Genomic DNA, 12,260 nt, shown 5'->3' on the forward strand with positions numbered 1-12,260 from the left:
AAAACATTTAATTAAATGGTTGCCAACCTATGAGTCACAGCTTCTTTGGGGTCACATCTCAGATACCATGCATATCAAATATTTACATTGAAATTGATAACAGTAGCAAAATCACAGTTATACAGTAGCAAATGAATGATTTTATACTTGGAGATCACCACAGCATAAGAAATTATATGAAGAAAGACACTAGTACCAAAATTATGGTATCACTATGACACAGATGAATGTTGATTTAGGAAGCATTGTGAAAGAATTAGAAACTTTGGATATAGAAAGCCACAGAGTGTTCAAAGCCTAGTGAACTCTTCCGAGAACTAAGAAAATAATGCTGAGGGCAGTACAAATTGTAAACTTTCAGAATGCTTGAGATTCCCTTAAAGTGATGTTATCAGGCATGTTTGATGGTCAGCTGGGGTTGAAGACATAATAATGATTAAAATGAAATCAACAGAATTGAGGTAAAATAAGAGCCTCCAACACATGGGCACAGGGGAAAATTTCCTCAACCGAACAGCAATGGCTCATGCTCTCTGATTAACTATAGACAAATGGGACCTCATAAAATTACAAAGCTTCTGTAAGGCAAAGGACACTGTCAATAGGACAAAATGGCAACCTACAGATGGGGAAAAGATCTTTACCAACATTTACATCCAATAGAAGGCTAATATCATATATATACAAAGAACTCAAGAAGTTACACTCTAGAGAACCAAATAATCCTATTGAAAATGGGGTACAAAACTAAAAAAGGAATTCTCAACTGAGGAATATAGAATGGTCGAAAAGCACCTAAAGAAATGTTCAATATCCCTAGTTACCAGGGAAATTCAAATCAAAATAACCCTGAGATTCCACCTAATATCAGTTAGAATGGCTACGATCAAAAACTAAGGTGACAGCAGATACTGGAGAGGATGTGGAGAAAGAGGAGCACTCCTCTGTTGCTGGTGGAATTTCAAGCTGGTACAACCACTGTGGAAATCAGTATGATGGTTCCTTAGAAAACTAGACTACCTGAGGACCCAGCTATACTACTTCTGGGCATATACACAAAAGATACTCCAACAAATAACTAGGATATATGCTCCACTATGTTCATAGCAGCCTTATTTATAATAGCCAGAAACTGGAAATAACCCAGACATTCTTCAAAAGAGGAATGGATACAGAAAATGTGGTACATTTACACAATGGAGTACTACTCAGCTATTGAAAGCAATGACTTTATGAAGTACTTAGACAAATAGATGGAACTAGAAAATATCATCCTGAGTGAGGTAACCCGATTCCAAAGACCACACATGGTATGCACTCACTGATAAGTGAATACTAGCCCCAAAGCTAGAATATGCAAGATACAATTCACAGATCATATGAAGTTCAAGAAGAAGGAAGACCAAAATGTAGATGCTTCAGTCCTTCTTAGAAGGAGATACAAAATACTCACAGCAGGTAGAATGTGGGAGGGACTTGAAAATAAGAGAGGAGGAGGGGGAAGGGCAGCAAGATCAGGTATGAAAGGAGATAGGAATTATATACAGAGGGTCAGAATTTGACAGAGGTATGTAGCAATAAGAGATGGGGAACTTGGTGTAGCCACCAGCAAGTCCCAGGACCCAACAGGGATGAGACTAGCTGAAATGCCAAACAAATGGGAGGGAGAACCTATAGAGACCATATCCAGAGGTTAGGCAAGGCCCCTGGTTAGGGGATGGGCCCACCCACTCATCTCCAAATTTTTATCCCAGAATGGCTCCTGTCTAAAGGAAAAAGTATGGAGCAGAGACTGAAGTAAAGGCCATCCAGAGACTGCCAAACCTGGGGATCCATCCCATATACAGATACCAAACCCCGACATTATTGTGGATACCAAGAAGTACTTTCTGATAGAAACCTATTATAGCTGTCTCCTAAGAGGCTCTGCCAGAGCCTGATAAAGACAGAGGCGAATGCTCACAGCCAACCATTGGACGGAGCACAGGGTCCCCAATGGAGGAGTTAGAGAAAAGACTGAAGGAGCTGAAGGAGTTTGCAACTCCATAGGAAGAACAACAATATGAACCAACCAGATGCCCAGAGCTCCCAGGGACTAAACCACCACCCAAAGAGTACACATGGAGAGACCCATGGCTCCAGCCACATATGTAGCAGAGGATGGCATTGTTTGGCATCAATAGAAGGAGAGGCTTTTAGTCCTGTGAAGGCTGGATTCCTCAGTGTAGAGGAATGCCAGGGCAATGAGGTGGGAGTGGGTGAGTGGGAAGAGGAGCACTTCATAGAGAAAGGTATGGTAGGATAGTTCCAGAGGAGAAACTGGGAAAAGGAATAACATTTGAAATGTAAATACATAAAATATCCAATAAAAAATAGCATTAGTTCATACATTGGGTTTTATTTTATTGGTCTCATTTAAAACATCAATGAAAAATTTCTTATGTATATAATGACTATTTCAAAGGAAGTTTACAGCTTGAAGATGCTTGGTGAAATCATAACTGTGAGCATAATTGAGAACCATTTCAAGTACAAACATACAACCTTTAAAATTAGAGTAAGATGTAGTGTATAAATATGAAAGTGTGATGCTTTCAAATAGTATAGCCAATAGCCAAGGGAATTTTTTGTATGCATACCAATTAAAATTAATTGAATAATAAGAATAACTCTTCAGTCACTACAGTCCTTAATGATGACACATATTCTTACTGATTACAAACTGAACAAACATTTTTACCGTAGATGGGTGTATTACATACATATCTCTAGACTCAATGTTTTATGACTTTTTTGAATATTGTTCTTTTTGAAGATTTCTGACTTTTTAAACTCATAACTGTCAGTGTTATTACAGAGTTGTTTCCTTACATTACCTAAGAGGACAAGCCTTAAAGCTGGTCACATGTGACTAGCTCATGTTTTCATGCTTGGAGTCACATGATAGATTAGTATTAGAATAATAAGCTATGGGATCTGGCATCCATTGTATCTCTAAATTGTAAGAAAGAAAAGTCTATGCAGGGTGCCCCAGAGAATTAGGAATTCTCATTTTTCATCATGAAGCACAAATGAATCTTTGTTAAATGAAGTAGCATGTTATTGTTCTCTGTGTTAAAGTGTGAGAATATGTAGACCACAGGAAAAAGAACATAGATGAAACATACATTTGGTTCACATTTTAAAAAATGCAAACAGAATATATTTCAAGGATTAAGAAGAAAAGACATGCAAACAACTCTATAAATATAAAGCAACACTTCAATGGTGAATTTAGATGCTAAATGTATTTTTATTACTTTTGCAAACACACTGATTCAAGGGTGCTCAACTCTAAATCTTTAAAACATATATGTACTTCCCATTGTATGCATATTATTACATTGGATACATGTACACCATTAGACGGCTAGGGGAGATAGATAGATGATAGATAGATAGATAGATAGATAGATAGATAGATAGATAGATAGGTGATAGAATTTTTATGTCTTGGTGAGAATATGGATGCAAGAGGACAATTTTTGTAAATTACTCTGTCCTTTTATCTTGTCAAGAAAATGTCACTTTTGTTTGTGTCCTACTGTATAATCCAAGTTTGCTTCTTATTACTTAGTCTTTGCATGACCCCTGCCAGTACCAACTCCTACCTTTCTTCTCCCCATCCTCCACCCCCCCATCTCTTTCTCCTCTGAGAGAGTGGGGAATCCCAGCTTATTCCTCCACCTTGATACATCAAGTCTAAATTAGGCTCATGATTTACCACTTAGGCCAAACAAGGCATTCCTGTTGGGGAACAGATTCCACAGTCAGGCTGCAGCTTCAATGACAACCCCTTCTACAGTTTTTGAGGAACCCACATAGAGAGTGAGCTGTATGTCTGCTACATATGTGCTGGGACCTCAGTGGGACCAGCCTGTGTATGTTGTTTGGCTGGTGACTTAGTCTCTAAGAGCATTCAGAGTTTGACTCTGCTGGTCTTCCTGTAGAGTTCCTATCTCCTTCAGTTGCCTTCCGAGGGAATGCCCTGCATCTGCCTCCCATTTTGCCTTAGAAGTCTTGAAATTAGATGAGCATCCATAAACTTATTTATTTTGTTTTAAATGGGCTCAAGGTCTCAAGATTGCACTGAAGCATCCATTTCTATCGATCCATCTTGCCAAACTCTCACCACTATTTCTCATGATATTTAAAGAAAGGAAGTAATTTAAGTAGTTTTCAATACAAAATATCATTTTCTATGCATAACACTGTGTGCAAAGATGTTGTTATTTATGGTTCTTGGCATGCAAAAAGCCACAGAAGCTTTCAATATCATAAATTATGATTTACCTATAGAGTTATGGAGAATCTACTTGAATTTAGAAAGTGCATTGAGTATTAGTTAATTGCTTAATTTAAGGTAAGCTTAATATCCTCATTTGTAAGATTATGGTAATATTTTCTTTGTAATTGACTTCTAATACTTAAAGTAGCAGATGAATTCAAATCATACAGAACCCGGTCTGCTACTAGTAATAAATAGGTAATAAGATTTAGTCTACATTCCTGAGCACAACAATTTTAAAAATAAAAAATATTTATGAAGTCTTTATTTATTGCTAAAATGATTATTCATACTTTATGTATGTTTTATTTCAACACATGATTTTCTAGCAAATATAAAAAAAAACATTTTTGGGTGAAATAAATTCTTCTGGAATAAAATTTCTGGAATTTAGGAAAGAGCAGTATTTGCATTTCCTTGGTTTGAGCCACTTTGACAGATAAATCAAGGGCTCCTCTATCCTTCCAAGGTCATGTCTTCATTTCTGCTTTGTACTTGGCATTTGGGCTTATGAACCACCCTTTGAAGTTATACATGCACCTTCTTCTTGATAGATCTTAAGCTTCTTTTAAACTGTAGTGAAGTTTGCGCAAGCAAACAGTTCTAATCAGCAAAGAATTCTTTCTGAACAGTGTGCTTTTCACACTCATTTCACAGGCTTCTTAATATATTATAAAAGGAGAATGAAATACTTTTCATGTGTATTATTCATGAGACGACTTACTTAAATTGACAGAGTTCTGAAAATTCCATCTGTTCTTAAATGATGTTTTCAGGGAAAGAAAAAAAGATTTTGGTTCAAATGATGACTTTCAATATTATACAAAGCAAAAGAAATCACAACTGCACATGTTCATATCCACAGCTACATAAGATAAATACACATACAATCACACACATGCATACAGACCCCCATTACATATGTTCACATTACCGGCAACACTTTCAAAAAGCATGCACAGTTAAACTGCAAAACACATATGAACCCATCCATATGTATGTGGACACACTGGCAATCGATATTTTCCTGTAAATGTAAAAAGAAGTAAATTTTTTTCCATAATTTTAACATTATCCAAGAATCAGTGAATAATCCAGTATTTTCTTTGTCAATGTGCCTTAGAATATTTATAACAGCAACTGACTCCACAAAATGTCAACTGTAGACTGAGTTTTAGGTTAAAGATCATTGTTAATGTAGCTTTTCTTTCAATTACTTATATCCCCAGCATAGAATCCCAGCAAATCCACAAGATTGTATTAAAAATATAGAGTAAAATTAGAATTTGATCTTAGTAGACACATGTCTACCAACTTTGAGACTATATGACAAGTCAAAACAAATTGCCTTTATTCACTTCTGTTAATTTCGATACCCAATATTGTAACATTTTTAAATCAAACCAACTCTCTCACAAAGTGTTGTTTCTCACAGTCTTGTCAATATTTATTTTTCAGTATACACATTAGTTATTTTATAGGCCAAGCAGAGACCAATCAATGTTAATATTTTTTAAACCATACTCGTTTAGAAATGATGCACTTAACTCATATATACAATCATGTAAAATTGACAAATCAATAATATATGTCAAAATTCATTTTTATTAATATCTACAATATTTTTTAAAATTTCATATTTTTAAGGTAATCCTTTTTGAGAATTGTCACATATATTGGTCAGTCATTTTATTGTCTTATCACCATTTTACATGTTTCCTTTAATGATATCACCCATTTATAACCTTACCACATGGAATGCAGAAGCAGCAACATTAGAAGTTCAATATCAGCCTGGGCTACCTGACAGTTACAAGGCAAACCTGGGCTATAAAATACTTTGTGTCAAAAATTAGACAAATGAAAATCAAAAGAGACTTTAGATTTATTTCCTATTGTATTAGAATCTTGTAATGAACAATGAAGACTCGATTTAGGAAACAAATGAAAGTTAATTAAGCAGTAATATATAAAAGCTTATCAAATTGTATGTGATCCACTATTATTTGAAAAGTTTGTTCAGTCATTAAAAGTAAAATGAACAATATTAAGAATGAAGAAGGTGGAACCTTGTTCTTGTTGTATGGACTTGGAGTGTAGTAACAACTACTTTATCTGCTTAGAGCAAAGAAGTGATCTAGCGTGAACTTAACATAGTTATTATTACCTTTGGCTTTGATATTCAACTCTCAAGGACACTTGCATTTAACTACATTAATTTCCCTGACTTCCTAGTAATCACATCCAAGAATATCTATTTATTCTTCTCTATTCCAGTGAGATTTTTTTTCTTTTTTCCTTAAGGTAGAAGTAATGTGTGTGTTCACCAGGGAAGCTCAGATTCAGGAAAATTGATCATGCTCCATAAGCCTCAACCCCATAATTTGTCAGATAAGCCTTGGTTGGAATGTTCAAATTTTTACTTAGTAAATCATTTTCTCATCTATTTAAGGAACTTCAAATTGACTATACTCAGCAGAAAATCATCTAAGCACATGTTTGTTAATTTTAGTATTCATTCCACTTATCACTAATCATTAGAGTTAGGAGGAGACATGTTCTTTATCTGGCCAATAAAATAAACAAAACTAGAAATTCAATACAGTCCAATGTCAACAAAAATGTGCTTGCTTATTGACAAACTGATAGCAAAGCAAGTGTATTTATCCAAACAGTGATACTTGTACGGTTCAATAAAACTAAACCTATCAACAATGAACATAATCCTCTTAAGTTGCTTGATAATAGCTTCTGACATTGACATTCATGGTCTCATAACCTCTCTTCTTGTAGATTCCAACAAACTTGACAATGTTTCTCAAGCATACTCTAAACAGCAAAGCAAACAAAGGGATTACTGTGACACATTCAAAAATAAATATGCTTAACACTACACAAGTGTACATGAGAGAAGGCAAAGAAGTAGCTGCATCCAATTGAGACTACATTAAAAATTTAGGTGAACAGGATTATCTATTCTGGCTCTGGACTGTGGCCAAAAGAAGGATAAAGTTTTCAGAGTTAGCACAAAGAAATAATGTTTAAATAGTAACAGCTAACCCAGAACATAAACTTTATTTATTAAAATACCTCTGTTAATTCAAGTGTCTGCAGACCACTCTTAGAAATGCTGATTTCTGCAAGCCTAAGCCCTTTTTCCCATTTCATCTACTCGAGCCTCAGGTACCTGGGGCAGTTCTATCCTACTATCAATTTCAGTCTTTTCTATCTGGCCATCTCATTTATTTATGAACCCTAGAGGACTTAGAAAACCATTGTATACTAGAGAGCTATAGCTGCCATTTCGAATGTGACTCAGTAGACAATCTTTATCCTCTCTTCCAACTTCATTCATGTATTCTAAGACTACTAGCAAATTTGTCTGCAATCCTGAGCTACTCCTCCCAGACCATTTATATTGCCTTAGGATTCCCTCTATTGTTGGGGACACACAGTCTCCCTAATTCTTCCCTGATGTACCTTACATCTTTAGTTCTAACCCATCTTCATTTCTTTGGGACTTGTAGTACCCCCTTCCCTCCCCATTTGAAGGACTCTTTATCAGGGTGGTAGATACAGGAAGACTGGGAAATGATTGTGATTGAGGTACATTAGGTGAAAATTATGCAATAATAAAAATATTATGTTGGGGAAAAAAGCTAAAAATGGAAAATACAGAAATCCAAACAAGAAACACAGAAGCAACAGATTGTAAAACGTGGAAGAAGAACTTATGGTCTGGAAGGTCAGATAGAAGATCAAAGTACAATTTACTTCTAAAATAATCCAAGTATAAAATATCCAAGAAAATATTAGATAATATGAAAAGAGCAAAACTATTAAAATAATAGGTATAAGGGAAAGAAAAGACGCTCAGATCAAAGGCACAGAAATATCTACTCATAAAAAGATTAGGTGCTTATGTACAACTAGAGAAAACATCAAGTAGATGAGACCAAAAACAGCAACTCCCCATGGCACAGAATAATAAAAACACTGTGTGTATAGACCAAATAAAATCTTCAAGGAAATAAAACCCAGTCACATATAAAACCAGAATCATTAGAATAACACGTGTCATATCAGTAGAGATAATGAAAGCCTGAGAAGGCTGGTTATATAAGCTCTGAAATACCACAGATGCTAGCTTAGACTACTATAACAAAAATCTATCTGAGTTGATTATTAAATAAAAAAATAAATAAAGAGCAATAAATAAAAAAATTTAAGCATTTTTGGTCTACCAAACAAGCTCTACTGTAAACACTGGAAGGAAAATACTCAAGCGTGCACAAAGTATAAATAATTCTAGAAAAGTAAATCAAAGGATATGTAAAAATATACATGGCAACAAAATGTCAAGAATTAATAAACAGTTCTCACTAAACTTTCAATATTAATAGTCTCAGTTGCCTAATAAAAGCATAAGCTCTGAAAGACCACTGATGCCAGCCCAGAGTACTGCACCAAAAATCTATCAATCACAGTTGATAGAAAAACAAATAATTAAGTAAATAAATAAATAACAATAAATTAAAAATTAAACATAGAAGATGACAAAACAGGAACTATTTTTCTGCTGCATCCAAGAAATATGAAACATATATCATAGTCAAGAACAGATATTGCCTTAAAGTAGATAGATGGACAAAAGTTTTCCAAGAAGAATCAAGAAGGAAGCAGGTATGAATATTTGAATATGACAGAATAGTCTTCAAACGAAAACTATTGGTAGGGCCAGGAAATAACACAAAAGGAAATATCCACCAAAAGATGTTTTTTTAAATTTTTTTATTGGATATTTTATTTACATTTCAGATGTTATCCCCTTACCCCATCCCCCCCTCACCCAGGAATCCACTATCCCATCCCTTCTTCTCCTGCTTCTATCAGGTTGTACCTCCACCTACCCCCTACTCCCACCTCTCCACCCTTGAATTCTCCCACACTCCAGCCTTCATGGTACCAAGGATCTCCTCTCCCAATTATGCCCAACAAGGTCATCCTCCCTTACATATACAGCTGAAGCCCTCCCTATGTGCTCCCAGGCTGGTGGTTTAGACCCTAGGAGCTCTGGTAGGTTAGTATTGTTGCTATCCTCATGGGGCCACAAACCCTTTCAGCTCCTTCAGTTTTCTCTCTAACTCCTCTACTGGGAACCCCTTGATCAGTTTAATGGTTAGCTGTGAGCATCCACCTCTGAATATGTCAGACTCTGGCAGACCACTAAGGAGACAGCTATATCAGGATCCTGTCAGCATGCACTTCCTGACATCCACATCAGCTTCTACCTTTGGTGATTGAACATGGGATGGATACCCAGGTAGAATGGTCTCCAGATGGCCCTTCCTTCAGTTTTTGTACCACATTTTGTGTCTAATTTTGCTCTCTTGAGTATTTTGTTACTCTATCTAAGAAGTACTGAAGCACCCACACTTGGTCTTCCTTCTTCATGAGCTTCATATGGTCTGAGTTGAATCTTGGGTATTTCAAACTTTTGGGCTAATATCCAATTATCAGTGAGTGAATACCATGTGTCTTCTTTTGTGATTGGGTTACCTCACTCAGGATGATATTTTCTAGTAATGCTAAACATTTATGTATCAAACACAAGGCCACAAAAGATCTTTAAAAAAAACACTGCAGCAGCTAAAATCACGTATTGTTCCTCTCACAATGATACTGGATGACTTCAATATCACACTCTCACCAATAGACAAATCGTAAAATCAAAAAGTAAGCAGAGAAATGCTGAAAATTAAAAATCTTAAATCATGTAGACTTAATAGATATTTAGAGTGTATTCCACCTTAATATTAAGGAACATACTATCTTTTCAGTATCTATGGTATTTTCTCCAAAACTGAATACATATTAGCACATAAAGTAAATCTCCAAAAACATAAAAACAAAACGAAACAAAAACCAAATAACTAAAAATCTCACCTGGTATCTTGTCTAACCATCAAGATTCATGATTTGTAGCAAGATATCAGCAAGAACACAGCACAGTGCTTTCAAATTCATGGAAACTGAAAAACTCACTCCAAATAAAAAAACAAGTCAAGAAAGAAATTAGGAAGGAAATTAAGATTTTAGAGTTGAATGAAATGAACATGAGGTATAAGAAAGCATATGGAACACAAGGAAGGTAGTTCTATAAAGCAAGGTCAGCGTTTGTTCCTTACAAAAAAATAAATGAAACATGTGTGTTCCCTATTCAGTTTTTCTTTATTTTTTATTGGATATTTTCTTTATTTGCACTTCAAATGTTATCCCCTTTCCTGGTCCCCCACCGGAAGCCCCCAGCCTATTGCCCCTCCCCTGCTTCTATGAGGGTGTTTCCCCACCCACCCACTCACTCCTCCCTTACTGCCTTTGAATTCTCCTACACTGGGGCATCATAATCAGAGATATATATTAATGTATTGCAACATAACTCTTGCTCTTACTTCTCTTCTTCACTTTCCTTTCAAGAAAGACTTATTTTTAAATTTTGTGTTATGGGATATCTGCTTGCATTCATGTCTATGGACTGGCGATATTCTACTCCCCATGGATATCAAAAAAAGGTCAACAAATCCCCTAGGACTTTTGCTATAGATGGTTTTAAGCCATAAGATAGCTGCTGGAAATCAATCTTCAGTCTTCTGGAAGAAGTCAGTGTACTTAGACACAGAGCCAATTGTCCAGACTTCCCATGCACTCTTGGTGATTAGTGTCTTTAAAATTTGTCTCTCTCCTCTCTCTTCTCTCTCTCTCTGTCTCTCTTTGTCTCTGTTTTTCTCCCTTTTACAGTCTTTGTCTCAGTTTTTGTCTCTCTGTCTCTTTCTGTCTCTCTGTAGCTGCTTCTCACTCTGACTGTCTTTCTGTCTCTTTCTCTCTCTGTCTCTCTGTTTTTCTCTGTCTCCTTCTGTCTCTCTGTCTTTCTCTATCTCTCTTTGTGTGTGGAGGGGGGTGGTTGAGTGGTGTGCATGGGCACAAACATACATTCACTTGTACAGGTGTTTACACATGCAGATGCAGTACTTGTGTACATAGCCATAGCTAATGTATGATTACATTCAACCGTCAGTTCGTATCCGAGTCCTTTTTTATAGCGTTTCTTTACATTCACTGGCTCTATTCCACTTCTGTGATTTTGCTTCAGTATTTGAAGATGTCTTGATTAGGGATAAGCTACCAAAAAATAGATAAATATTTGGGAGAGTCACATAGACTCAGTTAGGCATTTTGGAAGTTGATAAAATTGAAAATTCTATACTGAAAGACACAGAGAAGAGTGGGATAATAGATCTATGATAGAAACATAGTATACAATGTTTAATTGATAAATTCCTGCTATGATAAATTCTTGCAGTAATTATCATCCATCTGTGAGATAACATTAGGCCACCTACTTTCTTGAGAGAAGCATTATATCATGTAGCCTCCTATGAGCTTTCTATCAATGTATTATAATTCATGAACCCATCTATGGTTAGATAAATCATAGGGATGTTATAAAACTGGCAACATAAGGAAATGGCTTACAAGAAGTTATTATACATGTTTTTCAGTACATGAAGAAAATATGAAGAATTTTATTAGTGAAACTCTCTGGCTAGTATACATTTTAGATCTTACATTTTATATTACTTCTTAAAAATAATGGTCTTGAGAGGTTCTTTTCTTCTTTTGACATAATTTCAAGGCCAAGTCCAGTGTTTGACACAAAAAAAAAATCAGTAATTTTTAGCTTCTGTAGTTTGAAGAAATTGAAAATGCAACACTAAGGATAACAGACATTAATTTGTGGGCTAAGATAACTATGTCTTTACCACAGTGGGCTATTTAAATCTGAAAAGTTCAAGCAGTTGTTACTGCACAGTTAGGGCAAATGCATCTTTTCTACTAAACCTTATTTTTACCAATTCTTTTTGCTTGCTTGCTT

Source organism: Grammomys surdaster, unplaced genomic scaffold (genome assembly GCF_004785775.1).
Source record: "Grammomys surdaster isolate TR1022 unplaced genomic scaffold, NIH_TR_1.0 62, whole genome shotgun sequence".
Taxonomy (NCBI): Eukaryota; Metazoa; Chordata; class Mammalia; order Rodentia; family Muridae; genus Grammomys; species Grammomys surdaster.